Consider the following 6,841-nt stretch of genomic DNA (forward strand, 5'->3'; position numbering starts at 1 on the left):
TTGGTCAGTAAATGTTGTCGTGTTCAAAATTTATTTCTCAAACATGGACGATGTGAACATTCACATTACTCTTGATTACAGGGTAAATTTAGAGTAGTACACACTGATGTGAATGTTCACATCATGTGAATGTTCACATTAATGTCAGAAAACCCAAACTTCACTCAACACTGTGTTGAATTGTGATGTAAACATTCACATTGTCACATCAATGCCCAAGTTGTTTGTGTTATTGGGTGTAGTTTGGCGCTGCTGGTTCCCCCCTTTTATTTTTAGCAAATTATAACATAATGTGAACACCCATGTAAGCATTCACATTGGTCAGTAAATGTTGTCGTGTTCAAAATTTATTTCTCAAACATGGACGATGTGAACATTCACATTACTCTTGATTACAGGGTAAATTTAGAGTAGTACACACTGATGTGAATGTTCACATCATGTGAATGTTCACATTAATGTCAGAAAACCCAAACTTCACTCAACACTGTGTTGAATTGTGATGTAAACATTCACATTGTCACATCAATGCCCAAGTTGTTTGTGTTATTGGGTGTAGTTTGGCGCTGCTGGTTCCCCCCTTTTATTTTTAGCAAATTATAACATAATGTGAACACCCATGTAAGCATTCACATTGGTCAGTAAATGTTGTCGTGTTCAAAATTTATTTCTCAAACATGGACGATGTGAACATTCACATTACTCTTGATTACAGGGTAAATTTAGAGTAGTACACACTGATGTGAATGTTCACATCATGTGAATGTTCACATTAATATCAGAACACCCAAACTTCACTCAACACTGTGCTAATTGTGCTGTAAACATTCACATTGTGACATCAATGCCCAAGTTGTTTGTGTTATTGGGTGTAGTTTGGCGCTGTTGGTTCCCCCCTTTGATTTTTAGCAAATTATAACATAATGTGATCACCCATGTAAGCATTCACATTGCCCAGTAACTGTTGTCGTTTTCCGAATTTATTTCTCAAACATGGACGATGTGAACATTCACATTAGTATTGACTACTGTGTAAACTTACAGTACTAAACACTGATGTGAATGTTCACATCACTGTATAATGATGTCAATGTTCCAATTACTGTCAATGCTGGTTGTTGAATGTTGTTTGCTGCTTCGGGTTCCATCCTCTGTGTTTCACCCAATTACATGTGCTCATTTAAACACACAGGTCTTCCTCATAAAGTTGATGGCAAGCGAAAGCGAGGGGAATCCCATTTCAAAACCAAGCTTGATCAAACAGCTGTTCCGGAAGAAGTGAACATGAAAAAAGTGAACTACCGGTCAAATCTAACTGGACTGGTCAAACTGTTAAAGGATACGAAATTTACAAGAGGCCAATTTAAGTGCCTTAGGAAAACACCGTTCTGGCCATTATTTCATAGGTTGATCAGTAACGAAATCGACCTCAGCCACTGCATGAAATATGATGATGTGATTGTACGTATAGTACAAACATTCAAGCAATCAAGTGGAAGGTTTTACATTGGGGATAAAAACATCCAGATTTTTAGAAGCGACATATCACTGATTTTTGGAGTGGACTGCGGCACCAAGTCGATGGACCTCTCTTATGGTGCAAAACCAACAACCGGCATCATACACCGAATGTGCAAGGATGTTAGCCGGTTAAGTGCTGCCAAAATACGAGAAATTCTGAGGGAAGCATTGAAGGGCACAAAAAAACATGACGATGAGGAGGTCGCAAGATTAGTTTGCATGTATGCATGCGTCAAGCTATTCTTTTCTACATCCGGAGAAACAATTGGATGGGTTTTCTACTCATACATGGACCCATTACACAAGATGATCGAGTATGATTGGGCTGAGAGCATCCGGGCAACCTTGATGGCTTCATTAGGCCAAAACTGTGGAAAACCAGGACGAGTCACTGGATGTGTGATGTTGTTAATGGTAAATCAAATCTCATACAACTTATTCTATGTTTAATATGAACATATACAGGCTCTAAACACTCTGATGTGAATATTCACATTTCTCAGCTTTGGTGTGGAAGTTGACAACATTGATGAAACATTCGCATTACTGTTTCAGTAATGTACAAAACACACATTAGTAGATGCTGGTGTAAACATTCACATTACAGATGTGAACATTCACACCAGTTCTACCACTCACATTACCAGATGTGAATATTCACATCAGTAACATCACTCACCATTAGCAAAATGTGAGCATTCACATAGTAATAACACTGACTAGAACAGATGTGAACATTCACATCAGTATCATCGCCCACTATTAGCAAATGTGAACATTCACATCAGTAATAGCACTGACACTGACAGTTGTGAACATTCAGGTCAGTAATATCACTCACATTAACAGTTGTGAACATTCACATCAGTAACATTACTCCACATTAGCAAATGTGAACATTCACATCAACGGATGTGAACATTCACATCAGTTTTAAGTGATGTAAACATTCACATTACTGGCCTAGTGGTGCACTGTGAACATTCACATTACTGAACAAGTGGTGTAAACATTCACATCAATGTTAATTTCGTATGAACATTCAAATTACTGATATTTGTTATTTGTTTCAGTATTGGCTGTGTGAGCATACAACAATCTTACAACCCCGCAACCCCAACGCCATTCCACGATGCGTAAAATGGGACCTCACAGCCTTACATAGCAACATGAAGTCCATAACTCTGGCTAAGCTAGGTTTAAATGAGGTAGAAGAACAACCAAATATATTGTGCTTATTCACATAGTGAGACGAGGAACTATCTAACTAACATACTGTCTGGAAATGCAGGTATATGGCGGCGAGCTAATGGCATCACCAACTGAAGCGAAGATTTATCGTCATACAAAATTGAATGTGGAGCCAAAATCTGAGATTTTGTCAATTGCAGTAGCAAAGAAAGATGCAAGCACTGAGGATCAAAGCAAAGACAGTCAACGCAGTGATGACAGGGATGCATTTTCTGCCGATGCAGTGGACCTGAATGATGTTGGACATTATATCAACCCCAGCTGTAGCACCCCCAATGCTGAGAAGGGAATCATCATAGCACAACCAACTGAGCCCGACATTGTGGAAGTACTCATGAAAGAAAACCAAAAAGCTTGGGCTCTTGTACGGCAATGGGAAGCGAAATACAAACAGTTGGAAGAATCATGGGAGTTGAGGGCAAGGGTGATTGCTGCCCTTGAAGCCAAACTATTTGACCACTCGGGCTCATCCAACGTGGACATGGACATGAAGACTTGCATGGAGTGGAAAGATTCAGAAATTCAGCGGCTGACAAAGTTGGTCATCAACTTGGAATGCGAAAAAACAATACTTCAAGACATTTTCGACGATCAGTCCGTACACATCATCACACAAGTTGAAGCACAAAAGGCTCATGACAGCCTTAACAACAATCCCACTGCAGCATTAGAACACGTTATCAGCCCCCCATCAAGGGTAAAGCGCATAAAGCAAAAGGTAAGGAAAGAACACAGGTTGGACGAGTTTGAATACCCCAACCTGCCTGGTCAGAAGAAAGGGAAAGAGGGAGCCCAACAGAAATCACATGCAGTCCAAATTGCACAAGATTTAGACAACCAACCACCAAAAAAGCAGCCAACAAAGTCCAAGAAGTTATCCTTGAACAACAAACTCAAGGTCTGGGCTAACATGAACAAACTCAACAAGCAAAAAGTCCAAAATTTGCACAAGAACGGCGGTGATGAGTAAGTGATCTTACATATCCCCAACTGTTTTTTTTTCCATCATGTTCAGTTCACATACATACTTAATAAATTAGACCATTTCATAAATGTGCAATGTTGACATTAACATTTTCTATAATCACAATGCACAGGTTGCTAGTGTGGCGAGGGGACTCAAAGACTAAACATGTGTTTTTTGATGACATCATACACCTCATCAAGGAAGAATCAATAACCAACAACGTATGGCAACTGTAAATGTGTACAAAACACACACACACACATACACATAGAGTAAAGACACTGTAAATAATGTACTGCCACCCCTCCGGTTCTGCAGGTGATAGATGCTTATGGTGAAATTCTACTTGAACTACAAGGGCTAGTCAACCCAAGTTTGGAAGATTCATCATTCATCTTTACAAGCACATGTTTGGTAACCACTAAACTTTAATTTTGATTATGTTTCAATACATGTGGATGTTATTCTCAGCATTACATGCTTACATTGTTAATTTAAGTAATAGGCAGATGTGAATGTTAACAAAAACATAAAATGACCTTTGAGAAGATTCACATTGACAGATGTGAACATTCACATCATTCGCATTGAATATTATATGCTTATTATGTTGATAATCTTAAATGATACACACATGTGAACATTCACATCAGTAATATAACTCATAGTAACAGATGTGAACATTTACATCATCAGTATTACTCACATTAACAGATGTGAACATTCACATCAGTAGCATTACTCACACTAACTGATGTGAACATTCACATCAGTACTAGCACTGACATTAACAGATGTGAACATTCACATCAGTAGCATTACTCACACTAACAGATGTAAACATTCACATCAGTAGCATTACTCACACTAACTGATGTGAACATTCACATCAGTAGCATTACTCACACTAACAGATGTAAACATTCACATCAGTAGCATTACTCACACTAGCAGATGTAAACATTCACATCAGTAGCATTACTCACACTAACTGATGTGAACATTCACATCAGTAACATCACCCACCATTAGCAAATGTGAACATTCACACCAGTAATATCACTGACATTAACAGATGTGAACATTCACATCAGTAGCATTACTCACACTAACTGATGTGAACATTCACATCAGTAACATCACCCACCATTAGCAGATGAACATTCAAATCATTAACACCAAACATCGATATAAATACTTAGTACATCATTGTATGCCCTTTGTGTGCAGAAAATCATTGAACAGTATCCCCCCCACAAGAGGAACAAACTAATTGATGTACACATCAAGGAGTATCAAGGCCAAAGATTCTTAATCTTCCCAATACATGACAACTTTCACTGGACAATTGTTGTGTACGACGTGAAAGAGAATGTATGGAGGCATTATAACTCACTGCGCCCAAGAGAAGGCATACATGACCCACATATTGACAAAGCACAAATACTGGTAAGTGGCTGACAAAAATAATACTTGTCATGATGTGTAATATTTGAACTTGGACGTATGCCCTATGTTGGTTGGTGCCTAATATGAAATTTCATTGTTGGCAGAGGGACTACATCATAACTTTGGTGCACAACATTGGACCGTCATCACCATTATGGACCAATTTATCAAGCCAAAATACTTCGAAAACAATCATATCAGTGGACATCTGTCCCCAGCAAGCATCAAATTCGTAAGCCTAAAATCGATTTCTACACATGTTCCACAACCTTTACCCACCTAAATTTCAAAATCTAACAAGAAGTTTGCATTTTCAGGGTGGATTGTGGGCCTGCAGTTTGTTACATCATGAGGGCACATGTATATCGTGAAGACATTGTTGCCAGCCTAGATCGCTTTGAATGGTGTCAAATAAGAGACTCATTAGTACACCTTTTTCTGAACCACAGAAAGACAGTGCAATGTGAAAACCTATAGGTGGGGGGTGTCCACCTATCACTGTTACCCAAATCTGTTATCCACATTTAAGACAATTTAGTTTCACTAGCTTAATTGTAAATGAAGTCTATATCACTGCTTGTACAGATACTTTTCAATCAATATATGTATATGCATTTACAGGCCTATTTTGCGTTGATCGTGTACATTGAGATTGTATTTTCTTTTTTTTTTTGTTTCGGTACACATGACATGATGTCAATGTTCACATCACAGAATGATCATACACTTTCTTCTATTTTAAACCATACTACATGGATGTGAATATTGCTTAAAGTGTTCATGTAACACAATATGACAGGTGTGATTATGATATTTCTTAACACAAGTCAATATTCACATCTAACAATTTGATGATGTGAATATTCACATGATAACTTCTGATTATGCGAATGGCAACAATGATGTCATGAATATTCACATCTTATGAGTTGGTGATGCGAATGGTTACATTGATGTAAACATTGCTGTTAACAGTAACAACAATGTGAACATTCCCACCACAGAAATGTTTGAAAGTTGAACAATGTGAACATTCACATAATGTGAATGTTAACAGCATGCATTCATCCAAAACACAACCAACATAAATGTCAGATTGGTACCTTAAAAAAGTAAAAATAAAACACAAATCAAACACTAATGCATTATTATGTTTGCCAACGCAACGTAATCTTATTGCAACCCAAGTTGTTTGTGAACACAACACAATCTTATTTCAAAAATGAATATAAGAATCCAATGTAAAATACAATGTTGAAATGAAAAAAGGTACATCTTATATCGGCTCCGTGCATGATTTTCGATTATGGCTCCCCAACTTATCACATCTCCCGCACCGTATTTGCTTCAGTTTCTCACCCCTTGATGGGATCCTATTCTTCTTCGGCCTTCCGGGTGGTCTTTTCACGGTAGGCGGGTATATAGTAAAGTCCGTGGGATCAAAAGGCGGCTTCTCCACCGATGGTATAGGGAATATGGCTCCCGAATAGGCTGCACGATATGTCTCTACATGAAAGTAATGTTCTACACAATCATTGAGATTGTAGCGGCTCTTCTGAATGGCAATAACAGCATGGTCACACGGGAATCCGTTGATTTGCCATTTGAAGCATGAACATGTACGCCTCGCAACATCAACTGTAACCGATGGTA

At 38.3% G+C, this 6,841-nt stretch overlaps 2 long non-coding RNA genes across 2 annotated transcripts; both read left to right on the forward strand.

Moving 5' to 3' along the window:
• Nucleotides 1-3,485: 3,485 nt before the first annotated feature.
• LOC145790101 (uncharacterized) lies at nt 3,486-4,309 on the forward strand. The gene is made up of 3 exons (XR_014328742.1): nt 3,486-3,738; nt 3,870-3,960; nt 4,058-4,309. It is a non-coding gene; the product is annotated as an uncharacterized LOC145790101 (long non-coding RNA).
• Nucleotides 4,310-5,020: 711 nt separating this feature from the next.
• Nucleotides 5,021-6,468, forward strand: LOC145790102 (uncharacterized). Its single transcript, XR_014328743.1, has 3 exons — nt 5,021-5,188; nt 5,293-5,420; nt 5,506-6,468. It is a non-coding gene; the product is annotated as an uncharacterized LOC145790102 (long non-coding RNA).
• The last annotated feature ends 373 nt before the right edge of the window (nt 6,469-6,841 follow it).

Source organism: Camellia sinensis, chromosome 5, assembly GCF_055761805.1.
Source record: "Camellia sinensis isolate YWXY chromosome 5, ASM5576180v1, whole genome shotgun sequence".
Classification (NCBI taxonomy): domain Eukaryota; kingdom Viridiplantae; phylum Streptophyta; class Magnoliopsida; order Ericales; family Theaceae; genus Camellia; species Camellia sinensis.